Below are 19,295 nucleotides of genomic sequence, written 5' to 3'. Positions count from 1 at the left end.
TAAAAAGGCCAAAAGTTGGGGTTGGAGGCTAGGGTAAAACAATGTTGGCAGGTGCTAATAGAATATAGTGATTTCTCATAAGTGAAAGGATAGTTGCCATAGCTTGAATTTATTGGAAGAGTTTTCCTAGAAGATGAAGAACTAGATTTAGGTTTCCTTGTAGCAGATGATACAAATGGAGACAAATTAAACACAACTAAGAACCTTGCATAGTAGTGCAAGGGAGGTGCTTAATAAAAACCATTCACTCAGGTAGATTTGAGGCAGTGTAGTAGTACTGAGGGACTGCCATGATGGGAACCAATTCAGAGAGCTGACTTAAATGTATTGAAATGGCATTTCCAAAACACTGATTTGCTCAGGTCAGTTTTAGTTGTAACTCAGATGTGATAAAAAGTACATTGAATCACATAGCTTAAATACACAATTAAATACACAATTATAAAACTTTTTAGAGATATGTTTTTAACTTTTTTTAGTTCTTATTAGCTTCAGGGAAAAATTATTAGTTGAGGTTGTATGTCTTTAGTAATTCTCTTATATCTGCTGATTCCTCATTTTAACAAAAAGAGCAATACCCAAGCTCCAAACTCCCAGTAGGCCAAAAATATCATTGGTTACATTTATCATTTATTATAATTATAGGTGTGGTTACTTTTTACTTATAGCAAGTGACTGTTTTTTCCTCATTTCTGGTAGTGATGTATAGTTTTATTTCAGTAGGAGTTTAAATAAAGTTAGTTTCCTTAAATAAAATATTAGCAATACTACAATACAGAAAAAAAAAGAAAGCCCAAAGTAGATAAACTTATGTTTAACGTTTAATGATTCAGTATGTTTATTAACTCATTGGGAAATAACTTAGATAGTCAACAAATATTCATTATTTAATTTAACTTGGTCTGTACTTTTCTGTATGGGAAATAGGTTCAAGAATTCCTACACTTACATTAATGGATTATAAAGGCTTAGGGCAGAAAGCTGCCCACAGGGCTAAAGCACCCAAGGTTAGCTAGCTAGAATAGTAACCAGTTATCCTTAAAGCTGCATGCTCCATCAATCTTAAACTTTTAAAGATAACTGCTAATTAGTTGTATTGCCTACAGGATACTACTTTCCATCTGGTGACGCCAATATATTATTGTGCTTTGATCACAATTTCAAAAGCCACTTGCCCCCCCAGACTCTTTGCTTCCACAAATTAATGACTACTATCTGATTGTTTCTTTCTGCACATTCACCACGTCTGTAGTCTTGAGAGGTCAATAAATATGGAGATGAAAGGAGACAGAAATCTCTGTTTGGGGCTGGTGTATCCTTCTAGATATTAGCCTCTCTCGTTTTCATTTCTGCATTTGCTCTCTTACCAGACCAGAGAGAACTTAGGATTCCTGATAGGCGACATTTCTGTTATTTACATTTATTTAAATTATTTGTTTTTAACAGTTAAGTTTGAATTAAACATTAAACACCTAACCATCAGGGCGCCTGGGTGGCTCAGTCGGTTGAGCATCCGACTTCGGCTCAGGTCATGATCTCACGGTTCATGAGTTCGAGCCCCTCATCGGGCTCTGTGCTGACAGCTCGGAGCCTGGAGCCTGCTTCAGAGTCTGTGTCCCCCTCTCTCTCTGCCCCACCCCTGCTTGTGCTCTCTCTCTGTCTTTCAAAAATGACTAAACATTACAAAAGAAAAAAAAAAAAACACCTAACCATCATCCTAAGTTATTTTTCGTGTTGGTAAATTTTGAAGACATGCTTGCTTTTATTAAGCCAACAAATTTAAACTAGGTTTTACTTATCAAAAGTTATATCAGGTCAGGTGAACTTGAAAACATTTGGGTTAGTTTTTATATTTCTGAGGGTTTCAAGAGTACTTCATTTATAAGGACTTATTTTTTCTTTAAGCCAATTAAATAGCTCCTTACACATTAGTTATGGCAATACCATCTGGAGTTAGAAAACTATCACACATCTATAACATGTATAGATAGACAAACATATAGACAGGCAAACAGATCTTATAACTTTTGTTTAAAAAAAATTAGGCATGAGCTGATAGCCATAACCAAAACTCATTAGTTTATAAAAGAATAGTTGGATCCAAATTGTGTTTCTGGCAGATGGGCTAGTTGAGGCTACCTGCTCAGATAGCAAAGCAAAGTTTGTTTGTTTGCAAGCTGTAAGGATCTTTTAGAAGCTTCTGCTTATCAAAGAATGCATTCCATTGTCTCTGAGAGGTTTGAAATCCTCTCTTGTCAAAGGCCCAGCTTAAGATACACTTCAAGTTAAAGTTGCCCTACAGTGACCACTACAATTCTATAAGTTCACCCATTTTCCAAAAAGGCACAAAATCCTGGTCCATAGACCAACCAGGTAGAACACATCTTTGCCTTTAGGTTCCCTAAGAGTTCATTTGAGGGGCTGTTTTCTAAAAGCTGTTCTCAAACACAGGGAACCATGTGTTTCCCCGCCCTCTTCCCTTTAGACTAGAATAAGATGATTAAGCTTCAACAAACAAAATACAGGTATGCAAATTAAAGTCAGCTCAAAATGGAGAGAACAGAGCTCAGATATGAGAGAGACTTACCTTCAAACTCTAGAGTAAATGAGAAAGCACTGAACTCCGTAGACTCTGGGTTCCATCACCATAGGGGCCTCAGTTGAGGAGGAAGGGGAGGTAAGGGGTATTTTCTTTGGATCCCATTTTGACACCACAAACTGTCAAAAGTTTAGAAATAACAGAGGTAAAACTAATGAATCATTGAAGTAGTAATTAGTGAAAGTGTATTGTGCACACACCAAAAAGACAGTTTGCAAACCAGGAGCTTTCAAACCAAAACATGGAAGGAAGCTCAGAGGTATATTGTTAGAAAGTGGTTTATATAGTGAGAAATTCCTGCCCTCAAGCGTCTTCTACTTGTTCATATGTATGTACTACTAAATTTTAGTCGTTCACAGGAATTTGAAGTTCCTTAATTTTGCACCATATGTTTCCCCCACTTTTGACCTTTTCATGTTTTCGTCTGAAATCTAATCCCTCCATAGAATAGGAGTTCCTCTTTTAAGATTGAATTGTAACTCTTTAAAGCAAGTATTGAATGAAACGTTGAATGATTAATTTGAGTATTTATGTGGATGGATTTTGCCTAATCTGGGACATTTGAATCTGTTATTTATAAGATAGGTTTTGCCATCTCAATTTTACAGACAAGGAAAGAGGTGAAGAGGAACAGGTTAAGTTTGCTAAGATCATACAATAATTTCTTGCTAAAATTCAGTACAGTTGAGTTAATAAAAAAAAGCCTCAAAGCTTTGGTCTTTTTTGCTAATCATTTTGTATGTGGTGTTTAAGTATCATTGGTGTTATACTTGTTTATGTGATTTTGGACACTTCTCTGAAATCTGGAGAATTCTCAGTAAAAATTAGTGTGGGAATAACCATGTAGTCATTTTAAAAGTCACTATAACATATGGTTTACTTTCTAACATTTTTTTGTGCTTAATAGTGACAAATTATCATTGGTTAGGTTTAAAAAATATTTTAAACTACAGTTTAAAAATCTTGCTATGATTTTTCTTTCATTTTTATAAAGAAGTTTGAATCTCCAATTCAATTTTAGAATGGCATCCATTTCAAGTTAGTGGAAATGATTACATTGTATAGTATATTCTGTTTTATTTCTAATTGCCTGCTCTTTGAAAAAAAAATTTTTTTTCTCTGTACTTTCAATTTTGCTGTGAACCTTAAACTGCTCTAAGAGGAAAGTCTTAATAAAAATAAAGAAAGATAAATTATAAAAATATTTGTTTTGGTGTGCCTGGGTGGCTCAGAGTTAAGTGTCCGATTATTGATTTCAGCTTAGGTTATGATCTCATGGTTTGTGAGTTCCAGCCCTGCTTCAGACTCAGTGCTAGTAGTGTGGGGCCTGCTTGGGATTCTCTCCTTCTTCTTTCTCTTTCTCTGCCTCTCCTGCACTCTCTCTCTCTCTCTCAAAATAAATAAATACACTTAAAAAATGTGAAATATATACTTGTTTTAAAAATTTTGAGTTTTGTTTTGTGAGTTTTTTTTATTGTGGTAAAACATATATACCAAAATGTACCATTTTAACTAATTTTAAGTATATAGTACAATGGCAGCAATTCACATTATTGTGTAACCATTACTAGTATCCATCTCCAGAACTTTTTCATCATTCCAAACTGAATTTCTGTACCTATTATACAGTAATGCTCCCTTATTCCCTTTCCTCCAGTTGCTGGTAACACTACTCATATTCTGTCCATATGAAGTTGACTACTCTAGGTACCTCATATAAGTGGACTCATGCAATATTTGTCCTTTTGTTTCTGGCTTATTTCCCTTAGCATAATGTCTCTGAGCTTCATCCATTTTGTGATAGGTATCTTTTTAAGGCTGAATAACATTGCGTTGTATGTATATACCACCTTTTGTTTATCAATTTGTCTGTCAGTGTACATTTGGGTTGTTTTATCTTGTGGCAGTTGTGTATGACGCTCCTATAAACATTGCAGTACAAATGTTTTTGAGCCTCTGCTTTCAGTTCTTTTGGATATATACCTAGAAGTAGAATTGCTGAATCACATGGTATTTCTGTGTTTAAATTTTCAAGAACTGTCATATTATTTTCCATACTCACTGTTTCATTTTTTATTCCCCCAAGCAATGCATAAGAGTTCCAAGGAATGATATGTTTTTTGGTAGAATTCTAGGAACCTAAGAAATCATAAAGTAGAAAACATAAGTCACTCCTAGTCTCACTACTCAGATTAATATCATAATATAAAGATATATTATTTTTCCACAAACATTTTAGTTTGCAAAGAGTTTTTATTATGTTTTTTTATTTGTTGTTGACATATAATTAACATATAATGGTATTATTTCCAGGATTGCAACATGATAACTATAGTCACTACGTATCACCATATGTTGTTATAATATTATTTATATTCTGTATGCTGTACTTTTCATCTCCAGGACTTATTTTACAGCTGGAAATTTGTACCTCTTAATCCCCCTCCACCTATTTCACCATTTCCTCCACCTCTCCACCTTCCTCCCCTCTGCCAACCACCAGTTTGTTCTCTGTATTTCTTTTCATTTTTTTTTTTAACATTTCACCTATAAGTGAAATCATATGGTATTTGTCTTTCTCCGAGTTATTTCACTTAGCATAATACCCTTTATATATATATATATATATATATATATATATATATATATGCTTTATATATATATATATGTGTGTGTGTGTGTGTGTGTGTGTTGCAAATGGCAAGAGCTCATTCTTTTTTATGATTAATATTCCATTGCACATGTATATCACATCTTATCCATTCATCTGTCATTGGACACGGGTTGCTTTCCTATCTTGGCTATTGTAAATAATGCTGCAGTGAACATAGGGGGGCATATATCTTTTTGAATCAACAATTTCATTCTCTTCATACCCAGAAGTAGAATTGCTGGATTATATGGTATTTCTTTTTTTAATTTTCCGAGGAATCTCCATATTGTTTTTCATAGTGGCTGTACCATTTTACATTCTCACCAAGAGTGCACCAAGGGTCTTTTTCTCCATATCTTTGCCAACACTTGTTATTTCTTGTGTTTTTGATACTAGCTATTTGGACTGATGTGAGGTGATACTCCATTGTTGTTTTGATTTGCATATCTTTGGATGATTTGTGATATTATGCATCTTTTCATATGTCTGTTTGCCATTCTGTCTTCTTTGGGAAAATGTCTATTCAGGTGTTCTGCCCATGTTTTAATTGGAGTGTTTGTTTGTTTTTTTGGTGTTGAGTTATATAAGCTTTTTATGTATTTTGGATATTAATCCCTTATCAAATTTATCATTTGCACATATCTTCTATCATCCACTAGGTTGTCATTTTGTTTTATTGATGGTTTCCACTGCTGTGCAAAAGCATTTTATTTTGATGTAATTAGCATTTGTAATTTACATTTGCATTTTTTTCCTTACCTAAGAAGATATATCCTTAATTAGGTTGTTAAGGGGAATGTCCAAGAGATCACTGCCTATGTTTTCTTTGAGGATTTTTGTGGTATCAGGGCTCACACTTCATTCTTAATCCATTTTGAGTTTGTTTTAGTATTTGGTGTAAGAAAGTGGTCCAATTTCATTCTTCCTCATGTATCTGCCCAGTTTTCCTAACCATTTATTGAAAAGACTATCTTTTCTCCATTGTATATACTTGCTTCATTTGTCGTAAATTAACCGTATAGATGTGGATTTATTTCTGGGCTCTCTATTGTGTTCCATTGATCAGTGTGTCTGTTTTGGGGCCAGTACCATACTGTTTTGGTTACTGAAGTTTTAGAATATATCTTGAAATCTGAGATTGTAATAACTCCAGTTTTGTTTCTTCTTTGTCAAGATTGCTATTTGAAGTCTTCTGTGGTTCCATACAAATTTTAGGATTATTTGCCCTAGTTTTATGAAAAATGCCATTAGAATTTTGATAGGGATTTCACTAAATCTGTAGATTGCTGTGAACATTATGAACATTTTAACAATGTCACTTCTTTTAGTCTGTGGGCGGAGAATATTCCCATTTATTTGTGTTTTCTTCAATTTCTTTTAGCAGTGTCCTGTAGTTTACAGGTCTTTCACTTTTTTTGGTTAGGTTTATTCCTAGGTATTTTATTCTTTTTGGTACAGTTGTAAATGGAATTGTTTTTATAATTTTTCTTCTACTTCATTATTAGTGTATATAATTGCAACATATGTCTATATATTAATTTTGTATCCTGCAACTTTATTGTTCTAATAGTTTTTCAGTAGAGTCTTTAGAGTTTTCTATATATAGTATAGAAATCTACAAATAGTGACAGTTCTACTTCTTTACCAATATGGATGGTTTTTATTTTTTTGTCTGATTGTTGCAGCTAGGACTCCCAACTGTGTTGAATAAGTGGTGAGAGTGAACATTCTTGTCTTTTCCTAATCTTAGAATAAAAGCTTTCAGTTTTTCATCATGTGTATGATGTTAGCTGTGGGTTTTTCATGTATGGCTTTTATTATGTTGAGGTATGTTCCCTCTAAACCTAATTTGTTGAGAATTTTTATCCTGAATGGAAGTTGATTTTATCAAATGCTTTTTCTCCATCTATTAAGTTGAGCATATGATTTTATTTTTCCTCTTGGTGATGTGATGTATCGTATTGATTGATTTGCAAATAATTGAACCGCCCTTGCCTCTCTGGAGTAAATCCCACTAGATCTTGGTGAATGATTTTTTGTTTTTTAGTGTATTGTTAAATTTGGTGTGCTAATATTTTATTGTGGGTTTTTGCATCTATGTTTATCAGAGATATTGACCTGTGGTTCTCTTTGTAGTGTCTTTATCTGGTTTTGGTATCAGGGTAATGCTGGCTTCATGGAATGAATTTGGAAGTTTTCCATCCTTTTCTATTTTTTGAAATAGTTTGAGAAGTATAGGTATTAACTCTTCTTTAAATATTTGTAAGAATTCATCTGTGAAGTCATCTGGTGCTAAACTTTTGTTTGCTGGGAGTTTTTTGATTAACTGATTCAATTTCATTGCTGGTTATCATTCTGTTCAAATTTTCTATTTCTTCCTGATTCAGTTTTGGGATGTTATTGGTCTGTTTCTATTTCTTCCTGATACAGTTTTGGAAGTTGTATGTTTCTAAGAATTTATCCATTTCTTCTAGGCTATCAAATTTGTTGGCATATAATTTTTCATAATAGTGAATGATTGTTTTGATATATTGCTGAATGTGCTTTGCTAATATTGAGAATTTTTCATCTGCATTTATCAGGGATATTGGCCTATAGTTGTGTGTGTGTGTGGTGTGTGTGTGTGTGTGTGTGTGTTTCTGTGGTATCTGTCTGGATTTGGTATGAGGGTAATGCCAGCCTTATAGGATGTATTGGGAAGCTTTCCTTCCCCTTCTATTTTTTGGAATAGTTGAGGAGAATAGGTATTAACTCTTTTTTAAATGCCTGATAGAATTTGCCTGTGAATCCATCTGGTCTTGGATTTTTCTTTGTTCATAGTTTTTTGATATCCTAGTTGAATTCCCTTACCTATAATTGGTCTGTTTCTATTTCTTCCTGATTCAGTTTTGGAAGGTTGTGTTTCTAGGAATTTTTTCATGTAGATTGTCCTATTTGTTGGCATATGTTTTCATAGTAGTCTCATAATCTTTTGTATATCTGTGGTATCAGTTATTTACCTTTCATTTCTGAATTTATTTGGTTCTCTCTCTTTTATTCTTGATGAGTTGGACTAAAGGTTTATCAAGTGTTGTTGTTGTTTGTTTGTTTTTTTGTTGTTTTTTTTTTTTTTTTTTTTTTTATGTTTTCAAAGAACCAGCTCATGGAAACCACATTTTACTGAATTTCTTTTCTTTTTCCTTTCTTTTCCTTTTTCCCTTTCCCTTCTCTTCTTTCTGTCTCTATTTCATTTCTTCTTCTTCTTCTTCTGGTGCTTATAATTTCCTTCCTTGTACTAACTTTGGGCTTTGTTTGTTCTTTTTCTAGTTGCTTTAAGTATAAGGTTAGAGTGAGATTTTTCTTTTTTCTTGAGGTAGGCTTGTAGTGCTATAAATTTCCCTCTTTGAACTGCTTTCACTGTGTTCCAAAGATTTTGGACCATTGTGTTTTTATTTTCAGTTGTCTCCATGTGTTTTGTTTTGTTTTGTTTTAATTTCCTCTTTGCTTTTTTTGTTGACCTGTTGGTGGCTTAGTATCATGTTATTTAAGCTCCATGTGTTTGTGTCTCCCCCCACCCCCTTTTTTCTTATAATTGATCTCTGGTTTCATACCATTGTGGTCAGAAAAGATTATTTATAATATTTCAATCTTTTTAAGTTTTTTGAGGCTTTTTTTGTAGCCTAACATGTGATTTATCCTGAAGAATATCCTATGTGCACTTGAAAAGAATATATATTGTGCTGTTTTTTGATGTAATATTCTGTATGTATGTTAGCTCCATCTAGTCTAACGTGTTACTCAAAGATATTGTTCCCTCATTGATTTTCTGTTTTGATCTGTGTGTTGATGTAAGTGGGGTGTTAAAGTCTCCTATTATTGCATTACCATCAATTTCTCTCTTTATGTCTCTTAATATTTGCTTTATGTATTTAGATGTTCCAATGTTGGTTGCATAGTGAATTATAGTTGCTATATACTCTTGTTGGATTGATCTCTTTATTGTAATGTAATTCCTTTCTTTGTTATAATAGTCTTTGTTTTAAAGTCTATTTTGTCTGATATGTTGCTATCTCCACTTGTCTCCATTTGCATGGAATATTTTGTTTCATTTCTAAATTTTTAGTCTGTATGTTTCTTTAGGTCTGAAGTGAGTCTCTTGTAGGCAGCATATAGATGGGTCTTGTTTTGTGTTTTGTTTTGTTTTTTTTCCTTTCAGCTCCTAGGTTTTGATTGCAGCATATTTAGACGGTTCACATTTAAGGTAATTATGAGTAGATATATACTTATTGCTATGTTGTTACTTGTTTTCTGGTTGTTGTTGTCATTCTTTGTTCCTTATTCTCTTGCTCTCTTTTTTTGTAACTGATGACTTTCTTTTTTCTTTTTTTCTTTTTGATGACTTTCTTTAGTGTTATGCTTGGGTTTCTTTCTCTTTATTATTTATATATCTCATAGAGGTTATTGGCTTGTGGTTGCCATGAGGTTCATATATAACATGTGTATACCAATGTAAATTAAGCTGATGGCTACTCAAGTTTGAACTTTTTTTTAATGTTTGTTTATTTTTGAGAGAGAGGCAGACAGAGTGCAAGTGGGGAAGGGCAGAGAGAGAGGGAGACAGAATCTGAAGCAGGCTCCAGGCTCCAAGCTGTCAGCACAGAGTCCCACGTGGGGCTCCAGCTCACAAACTGTAAGATCATGACCTGAGCCAAAGTCAGACACTTAACTGCCTGAGCCACCCAGGCACCCCGAGTTTGAACACATTCTAAGAGAATTTCAATTTTACTATCCTCCTCAATGTTTATGTATATATTAGAAGTTTTTACATCTCTTTATTTTGTGAGTTCCCATAATTTATTTTAGGTACAGTGGATTTTACTTCTCTTTATTTTTTAACCATACTAGCTATATAAGTGGTTTCTCTACTACCTTACTGTTATGTTTGATTTTACTAATGGAATATTTTTCCTTTCATAATTGTTTAAATTTTTAATTATGGCCTTTTCTTTTCCACTTAAAGATGAACTCCTTTACTTTGTATTTGTCAGGGAACTCTTTATTCCTTCTTCAATTCTGAATGATAACCTTGCTGTGTAGAGTATTCTTGGTTCCAGGTTTTTTCTTTTCACCACTTTGAATATATCATGCCATTCTCTTCTGGCTTGCAAAGTTTCTGCTGAAAAATCAGCTGATAGCCTCATGGGGTTTTCCTTGAATATAACTTTTTGTTTCTCTCTTGCTCCTTTTTAAAACTCTCTCTTTAATCTTTGCCATTTCCATTGTGTGTTTTTGTGTGGACCTCCTTGGGTTCATTTTTTTAAGGACTGCCTGTACTTACTGAACCTTGGATGTTGTTTTGTTCCCCATATTAGAGAACTATTTTAGCTATTATTTCTTCATATGTGTTTTCTGCCCCTTCCCCTCTTTCTTCTGTTTCTTGCACCCCTCTAATGCAAATGTTACTATGCTTAATGTTGTTACAGAGGACCCTGAATCTATCCTCTTTTTTAAATGTTTATTTATTTTTGAGAGAGAGAGAGAAAGGGAGGGAAGGAGGAAAAGAAACAGAAAATCCCAAGCAGGCCCCGTGCTGTTAGTGCAGAGCCTGACATGGGGTTCAAACCATGAACCGTGAGATCATGACCTAAGCCAAGATTGGGAGACAGACGCTTAATCAACTGAGCTACCCAGGCACCCCTATTCTCTTCTGGGTGGCTCAGTCAGTGAAGCATCCTTCCGACTTCGGCTCAGGTCACGATCTCACAGTTCATGGTTTCAAGCCCTGCATCAGGCTCTGTGCTGACAGCTCAGAGCCTGGAGCCTGCTTTGGATTCTGTGTCTCCCTCTCTCTCTGCCCTTTCCCTGCCTGCACACTCTCTCTCTCTCTCTCTGCCCTCTCTCTCTCTCTCACTCTCTCTCTCTCTCTTTCAAAAATACATTAAAAAAATAAATAAAATAAAACATTCAGGTTGGGTGTTCTCCATTACCCTGTCTTCCAGATTGCTGGACTGTTTTTCTGCTTCCTGTGATCTATTGTATTTTATTTCAGTTACCATATTCTTTGGCTCTCATTGGTTCTCTTTTATATTTTCCATCTGTTTGTTGAAGTTATCACTGAGCTTATCCATTCCACTTTCTAGTCCAGTGAGTATTTTTATGACCGTTACTTTGAATTCTTCATCAAGTAGATTTGCCATATCCATTTCATTTAGTCCTTTATCTGAGGTTTTGTTTTCTCCTAAATGGAGCATATGATTTGTCTCCTCATTTTTTTTTTTTGGACTTTTTTTGTGTTTGTTTCTGTGAATTAGGCTGAGCAGCTACATCTCCTAAACTTGAAAGAATAGTCCTATGTATATGTGTGGTTGTCCCCTGTGCAGACTGTGTGTGCCTGGTGGCTTTCATTGACTTGGAGCTTTGCCTGGCATGAGCCAGGGATGCTGGGGTCCTCTGTGCTGGTGCTGCCTTGGTGGGATGGCCAGAGCTGAGGTGGCCATTGGCCTGGGCAGTCCTCTCTGTACAGATGGTGCCCTGGCACAAGAGCTGAAACTGATGTGGGTGCAAGCCAGGGTGTCCTAGGGTGTTCAGCATAGGGGACACCTACATGGGGTGGCTGGAGCTAAAGTGGGCATGACCCAGGGTGTGCTGGGATGCTCCGCACATGTTGTGTCCTGTGGGGCCTTGAGGCGGGATGGGGGCAGGGAATCTCCCAGGGCACTCCCAAATCGGTGGTTCCTGGGCAAGGTGGCTGTAACCAAGATGGGTGCAAGGCAGAGATTCCTGTGGTGCTCTGTGGCTAGAGCCACAGAGTGGCTAGAGCAGAAGAGAGCAAGAGCCAGGAGGTCCTGGAGTGCTGTGCACTGTGGTGTCCTAGCACATATCATCTGGAGTCAACATGGTACAGGTCTGCGTGGTTCCCAGGTGCTTTGTGCCTGTGTCACTTTGGAGGTTGGCTGTAGTTGTAGTGAGTGCTGACCAGGGTGCTGCAGTGTGCATTGCGTTGGGGCTGCCTTGGTAGGATGGCTTGGGATGGTGTAGACTAGGGACCAGTGCTCACTGAGGCAGTAGGCTAGCTAGGGTGCCTGGATTGTGCTCCCATCCATGCTAGCAAGGTGGAAGAGAACACAGGATCTGGCACTCACCAGGCCCTCCAATCCAGAGATTTCCAGCAGCTCCCTTGCCATTTGATGGAGTTCTAGGGCTGGATCCTTTATATTTCAGTTGTTCTGTTAAACTGTGGCTTTTTTTCTTTGTCCTAGGGGGTTCAGGGCTAGTATGACCAGGGCTCGCAGAGGCAGCAGGCCAGCTATGGCTTCTGGAACCCGCTCCCGTCTGTGCTGTCAAGGTGGACTGGGAACGTTAACCATGGCACTTGCCAGCGCCTCAGATCTGGAGAGAGTTCTAGGAGCTGCCCCACCATTTGGTAGTGGCCTAAGGCTGGTTCCTTTATATTCTAATTTCCCTTCCAAACTGTGGCTTTTTTTCTGTGTCCCAGGGCAGATGAACCTGCTCCCGGCCCTTCAATAGTATCCCTTCCCACTGTAGTTTGCAGCAAAGGGGCTGGGAATTTTCTTTGTTACAGTGTGTGTCTCTTGCTGTTTTTCATGTGCTCTATCTTTTGTTGTGCAGAAGCTGTTCAGTCTCCTTGCAGTTCTTCAGAAGGAATTGCTCTGTTAATAGGTGTAGATTTGTTGTGTCTGTGGAGGAGATGAGTTCAGGGTCTTCTATGTTGCCATCTTGGATCGGAAGTTCTCTGTCAGGGTTTGATCAGAGAAGCAGAGGCACTATGCATGATACAAGGGATTTACTGGAGGGATTTAACCTTATGTGATTGTGTGAAGTGGTCAAGCTCTTCCCTGGTGTTTGTCACCTGTGTGTCTGGCACTGAAGTCCATGCCAGCGGTCAGGAAGAGAAGGTGATGTACAGTGGGGGTGCAAAGGCAAACTGCAACCTGTGAATCGTGAATCGTGTTTCTTAGCAGAACCTGTATTAGTCTCAGTGCCTCACAGTCTCCAGTGTGGATGATTCAGGAGTGGGTGTACATGCACATGGACTGGCATACTGCTTGGCTGAGGGTTCAGAGAAGCTGAAGGAGAACCAACAGCATCTGGGGGAGCTGCAGACTCTGCTCTTTCCCCGAGGATATCTAGCAGCACCCAGAGTTGTGGGCTCGGTGCTGCCCTGTGCCAGTGAGGTCATCAATCCTGGCCTTAATTAACCTTTTCACATATGGAAAACAAGGGCACTCTTTCACTTCTACCTTCCATATATCTGGCTGTCCAAGGAAACAACTGTCCCTTGTACAACCAAAGATAAACTCTTCCTCTCCCCCTGAAAAGGGCACAGGTTCTTGTTATTCATCTTTGGATGATGCTCATTCCTCTTCCTGCTGAATCACATCCTTCTTTGGTAGTCCTCCAACTTAACTCCTGAGATGTGAAGTCAGCTACTATTAACACATTTTATTTAGATGTTAGGAAAATAGGAAAAGGGACCTAAATACATACATACATACATACCACCAACAACAAGAAAATAAGAAATGCTTTTCTTTTCTTTTTTCTTTTCTTTTCTTTTCTTTTCTTTTCTTTTCTTTTCTTTTCTTTTCTTTTCTTTTCTTTTCTTTTCTTTTCATAGTTATTACAGTCCTGTTTCTCACTTGACATGTGGTCATTAGATGTTATTTTATAACTGTCTTCTTCAGTTTCCCATTCCTTATTCTTTTGCTCTCAGCAAGTATCTTAATTAGTCACACATCCTTGCCTGGTGTGTGGACTTGCCTTAGCAGTTTGCTTGTATTTGGGTTTTGTAGGCCTCTGCAGGGCAGGGGCAGAGAGAGAGGGAGACACAGAATCTGAAACAGGCTCTAGGCTCTGAGCTGTCAGCACAGAGTCTGATGTGGGGCTCGAACCCACCAACCATGAGTTCATGACCTGAGCTAAAGTCGGACGTTTAACTGACTGAACCTCCCAGGTGCCCCAGACCTCTAAACCAGCAAAGTTCAAAATTTCAGGGATGGGAAGCAAGCATTTCACTGGTGGATCACTAGGAGGCAATTGTAAGAGGAGCCACTCCCATTTCCACCCTGATCCCTAGACCCAAGAATCCTATCTATGGGACAAACGGTATTGTATTCACTGTTTTGGTAGGTAAGGGCACTTGTACTGGCATCTACTTGATCTTTCCTACCATAACAGTCCTTAGTCATAGGCCAGGGGACCAATACATGGATTTGGTTAGTTGCTGAATATGTCTGTTCTGATAATATGATCTGGAACCGGGGAAATAACCGTAGAGTAGGTTAGAGGACCTCCTGGGCCCACTCTGTAATGAACCTGAGCAAAACTGCATCGATCATGTGACTTTTATAAAGTCCAGTCCGTGTTTTGACTGGTGGATCACCATGGCATTTTAGTCTTCCAGAAACTGTCATTTCAGAGTTAATGTCCAGTAATTTCTGAGAAGTTATTTTCCTTTCCCCAGTACGTAATTACTCTGATAAGTTCCTCTGGAGAATACTAGTGTGAAGACTTACTACATAAAATTTTAGTTATGTAATAGAATTCTTCCTCAAAGCGTCCCAACCTCCACTTTATTCAAGGGACTCTTTGTCTATAAATTGGGTCATTTCTGGGAACTCGTTGAAGGACTCTGACTCTGTAGTGATTCAGGTCAAACTTCCATTTACCAGAATCAGGGCTTTGTATTCTGCACATTCAGATTGAGTAATCTGTTTCTTTTTTTTTTTTTTTTTTTTTTAATTTTTTTTTTCCAACGTTTATTTATTTTTAAGACAGAGAAAGACAGAGCATGAACGGGGGAGGGGCAGAGAGAGAGGGAGACACAGAATCGGAAACAGGCTCCAGGCTCTGAGCCATCAGCCCAGAGCCCGACGCGGGGCTCGAACTCACGGACCGCGAGATCGTGACCTGGCTGAAGTCGGACGCTTAACCGACTGCGCCACCCAGGCGCCCCGGGTAATCTGTTTCAAGGACATCATGACCAACTAGCCAATGCCAGAGTTCTCTGTGGACTATTGTGATTACTGCTTCTGTTCTCTTGCCTCTTATAGCAACACATGTACCTTTTCTTTGGTTATGAATTGAATTGCTACCATTTAGCTCCCATACCTTGGAATCCATCATTCTTGTTGATTCTGTTGACCTAGTTCAAAGGCAATACTTTCCTTACTGTCATTCCTAGCTTAAAGAGAACAGCCACTATGAGTTCTTCAGGGATGCTGGGGCTCCCCTTATTAATGTATTTTTCACAACCTTAGTGAAGGGAGTGTCCTCTGGATTTTCCTGGTGGACACAGCAAGAGAGTAGACAGTAATCTACTTGATAATCCACTCTAGCATTCCCATCTCCCTAAGCCTCTGGACTCCCTTTTTAGACTATACCTAGGAAGTTCTAGCACTTCAGTGTGATTGGAATCTACACCTGTGTCATTCCAGCCCAACTTTCTGACATTCATCATTGGAGCCAGGTTTCTGGCAAATAGCTAAGTAAATTATTAGGGCCACTCCTGGCCACTGTATTTAATGCACTAAGCCAGAATTTTTGTATCAGTAAATTTAGCTTTTTACCTATTTTGTTCTGTTCACTCTGATTTAGTATCCTTAGAATCTACTCCCACATATATTCCCTACTTTTCTGGTGATACAGGCATACCTCAGAGATCTTATAGGTTTGTTTCTAACCACTACAATAAAGCCAATATCATAAAGCAAGGCAAATGAAGTGTTTGGTTTCCCAGTGCATATAAAAATTATATTTATACTGTGATCTATTAGGTTTGCAATAGAATGTCTTGAACAACAATGTTCATATCTTAATTAAGAATACTTTGGGGCGCCTGGGTGGCGCAGTCGGTTAAGCGTCCGACTTCAGCCAGGTCACGATCTCGCGGTCCGTGAGTTCGAGCCCCGCGTCAGGCTCTGGGCTGATGGCTCGGAGCCTGTTTCCGATTCTGTGTCTCCCTCTCTCTCTGCCCCTCCCCCGTTCATGCTCTGTCTCTCTCTGTCCCAAAAATAAATAAACGTTGAAAAAAAAAAAAAAAAAAAAGAATACTTTATTGCTGGAGTGCCTGGGTGGTTCTGTCAGTTGAGCATCCAATTCTTGGTTTTAGCTCAGGTCATGATCTCACGGTTCATGGGTTTGAGGCCTGCTTCAGCTCTACTGTCAGCGTGGGGGCCTGCTTGGGATTTCTCTCTCCCTGCTCCTCCCCAACTCACACTCTCTCCCCCTCTTTATCTCTCAAAATAAGTAAATAAACTTAAAAAAAAGAATACTTTATTGCTGAAAAATGAGCTTTCAGTGAGCTTTCAGTGAGTGTAGTATTTTTGCTGGTCAGGCATCTTCCCTCGATGTTCATGGCTGCTGACTGATCAGGGTGGTGGTTGCTGAAAGTTGGGGTGGCTGTGGCAATTTCTTAAAACAAGACAGCAATCAAGTGTGCCACATTGGTAGGCTTTTCCTTTTTTTCATGTAGGATTTCTCTGTACATGTGGTAGCATTTTACCTATAGTAGAACTTCTTTCAAAATTGGAGCCAGTCCTCTCAAAACCTGCTGCTGCTCCTTTATTAGCTAGTAAGTTTATGTAATACTCTAAATCCTTTGTTGTTCTTTCAACAATTTTTACAGCATCTTCAAGAACCACTTTATTCGCTCACCCCTAAGATGACTCCTGTTATTTTTATCATGAGAGTGCAGCAGTTCACTCCCGTCTTCAGGCTCTACTTCTAATTCTAGTTCTTTGGCTGTTTCTACTGTATCTGCAGTGACTTTGTCCAATGAAATCTTGAACCCTCAAAGTCATCCATGAGGGTTGGAATCAACTTCTTCTGAATTCCTGTTAATATTGATATTTTTACTTCTTCCCATGAATAATTAATTTTCTGAATGGCATCTAGCATGGCAGATCCTTTCCAGAAGGTTTTCAATTGACTTTGCCCAGATCCATCAGAGCAATCCCTATCTGTGGCAGCTATAGCCTTATGAAATGTATTTTGTAAATAATAAGACTTGAAAGTCAAAAATGACTTATTGACCCATGGGTTGCAGATGGATGTTGTGTTATCAGGTGTGAAAACAAGATGAATCTCTTGGACATCTCCATCAGAGATGGAGCTCCATCAGAGCTCTTGGGTGACCAGATGCACTATCAAAGGAAAAAATCTTTCTTTGTTTTATTCCCCCTGAGCACTAGGTCTCAACAGTGGGCTTAAAGTACTTAGTAAACATGTTATATACAAATGTGCTGTCATTCAGGCTTACTGAACATAGACAGAGTATATTTAGCATAATTCTTGCCCCTATGAGTTTTGGAATGGTAAATGAGCATTGGCTCTGTTAGTTCCTAACAGAAAATCAGCCTATTCTTTGAAGCTTTGAAGCCAGGCATTGACTTTTCCTCTCTAGCTATTAAAGTCCTATTGATCTCTGTTTTACAATATGAATAAATAAACTTTAAAAAAAGTTAATGAAAAACAGTTCTTGTAGACATTGAAAATTAACAGAGAAAAGTGTAGGGATTCTTTAAATCTTAATCATTAATCTACTCAACCTACATAAAACCATGTAGAAAAATATTAGATGAAAATTAAAACTTTATTTACCCAAACAAGCAGCCAGTTCTTAGTTTATTGACCCCAGTCTAGTGAGTATAGGTAATTGCAAGCAATTGCAGTAAAGGTTTTGTGATAAAGGTGTTAATAGGGAATTAAGTCAGTGCAAAGATCTGGTCTAGGGGCTGTCCAGAGAAGGCTGTCTGAGGAAGTGGCATTTGAGCTAAAAGCTGAAGGATAAGTAGGCAAAGAAAGGATAGCAGAGTAAGGAAGAGTGTTCATTCAGTGGAGCAGTATTTCTGAGAGCCCAAAAGTAAGAACATGTGTGTAGGGAATATCAGTAATCTGGAAGAATTTCAGTGTGGCAGGCAGTGAGGGGCAAGGCACGTGGAAAGAGTCTTGAAAGATACTATAAAATCTTCCTTAGATTAGTGGGAAACCATGGAAGGGTTTTATACCGGTAAGAGACTTGCCAGAATTGTGGTTTAGAAGACGGAGGAATTATAGAAATAATTAGGAGGTAGATTCAGAAGGACTTGGTATTCATTGGATGGGGGTAGGAGAAGGGATAGTCTAGAATGACGCCCAAATTCTAGGCTGGGACAAATGGTGAAGTTGTTCACTGAAGTAGGGTACATTTGGAGAAAGAATTTACGTGGGAATGGAGAGAGAGGGGAGAGAAATTGAGGATGGGGGGCTAGTGAATGGGATATTCTTTGGAAAGAACTGCTGTGAAGGGAAAAAGAGAGGGTGCCCTAAATTAGGTATCCAGGGTTTTTCAAAGATGAGAGAGGCTTGCCCATGTTTAAATGTGATGACAAGTTACCATTGATGAGGGAGAATGTGAAAATACAGCAGAGAGACTATTTGAGATGGTAAAATCCCTGATAAAGTCTGAATCTGAGTATAGTTTTTAATTTATCTGCTCTCTGTCTCAGGTTATTTTAAGGAACAAACTACAGAGGTCAGCAATTTTAATAATGTAGAATAGCTATATAGCTGCAGACAGTTTCAGTAATAAGAGAAAGGGATATACTTTCAGAACTTCAGTCAAGGGGTGCCTGGGTGGCCTAGTCAGTTGAGCATCCAACTCTTGATTTCTGCTCAGGTCATGATCTCATTGAGTGCTCCCAGTGTAGAGCCTGCTTGGAATTCTCTGTCTCTCTGCCCCTACTCTGCTCATGCCATCTCTCTCTCTCTCTCAAATAAAATAAATATTAAAAAAAAAACAACTTCAGTCAATAAACTATTCATCAGTTTCTACTCAGCATAAATTAATCTGGTACAGTGAGTGTGGAAGAACGCTTATGTAACTACCATTCTTAACTATACAGGTTGCTATCTTTTCTTTGGAAAGCTTTGTAGTAATTTTTTCCTGATATAACTGGGCAGTATTTGACTAGATTTATGTTATTTTGCTGAGATTACCAATACTGATTGTTAAAAAATGATAAAGTAAAAATTCAAAATGATACCTATTTTTATTATTATTTT

General features: G+C 37.8%; 1 protein-coding gene across 7 annotated transcripts in view; it reads left to right on the top strand.

The window, feature by feature from the left end:
* The window catches only part of LOC124501493 (cationic amino acid transporter 3-like), a 214,991-nt gene that overhangs the window by 159,949 nt on the left and 35,747 nt on the right, over positions 1-19,295 (top strand). The window contains exon 1 of one of the 7 annotated variants that reach the window (XR_006959770.1): positions 9,427-9,492. The exons of 5 other annotated variants lie outside the window; for them this stretch is intronic. The gene's annotated coding sequence lies outside the window, so the exon portion shown is untranslated. Of the gene's footprint in view, positions 1-9,426; positions 9,493-15,170; positions 15,210-19,295 lie in introns of those variants that run through there. One more of the 7 variants, XR_006959767.1, reaches the window with a different exon arrangement.

Source organism: Lynx rufus, unplaced genomic scaffold, assembly GCF_022079265.1.
Source record: "Lynx rufus isolate CCGP_SWC_20201006 ecotype Redwood Valley unplaced genomic scaffold, mLynRuf1.p SCAF_7, whole genome shotgun sequence".
Lineage (NCBI taxonomy): Eukaryota > Metazoa > Chordata > Mammalia > Carnivora > Felidae > Lynx > Lynx rufus.
This window is presented reverse-complemented; position numbering and strand designations above follow the sequence as displayed.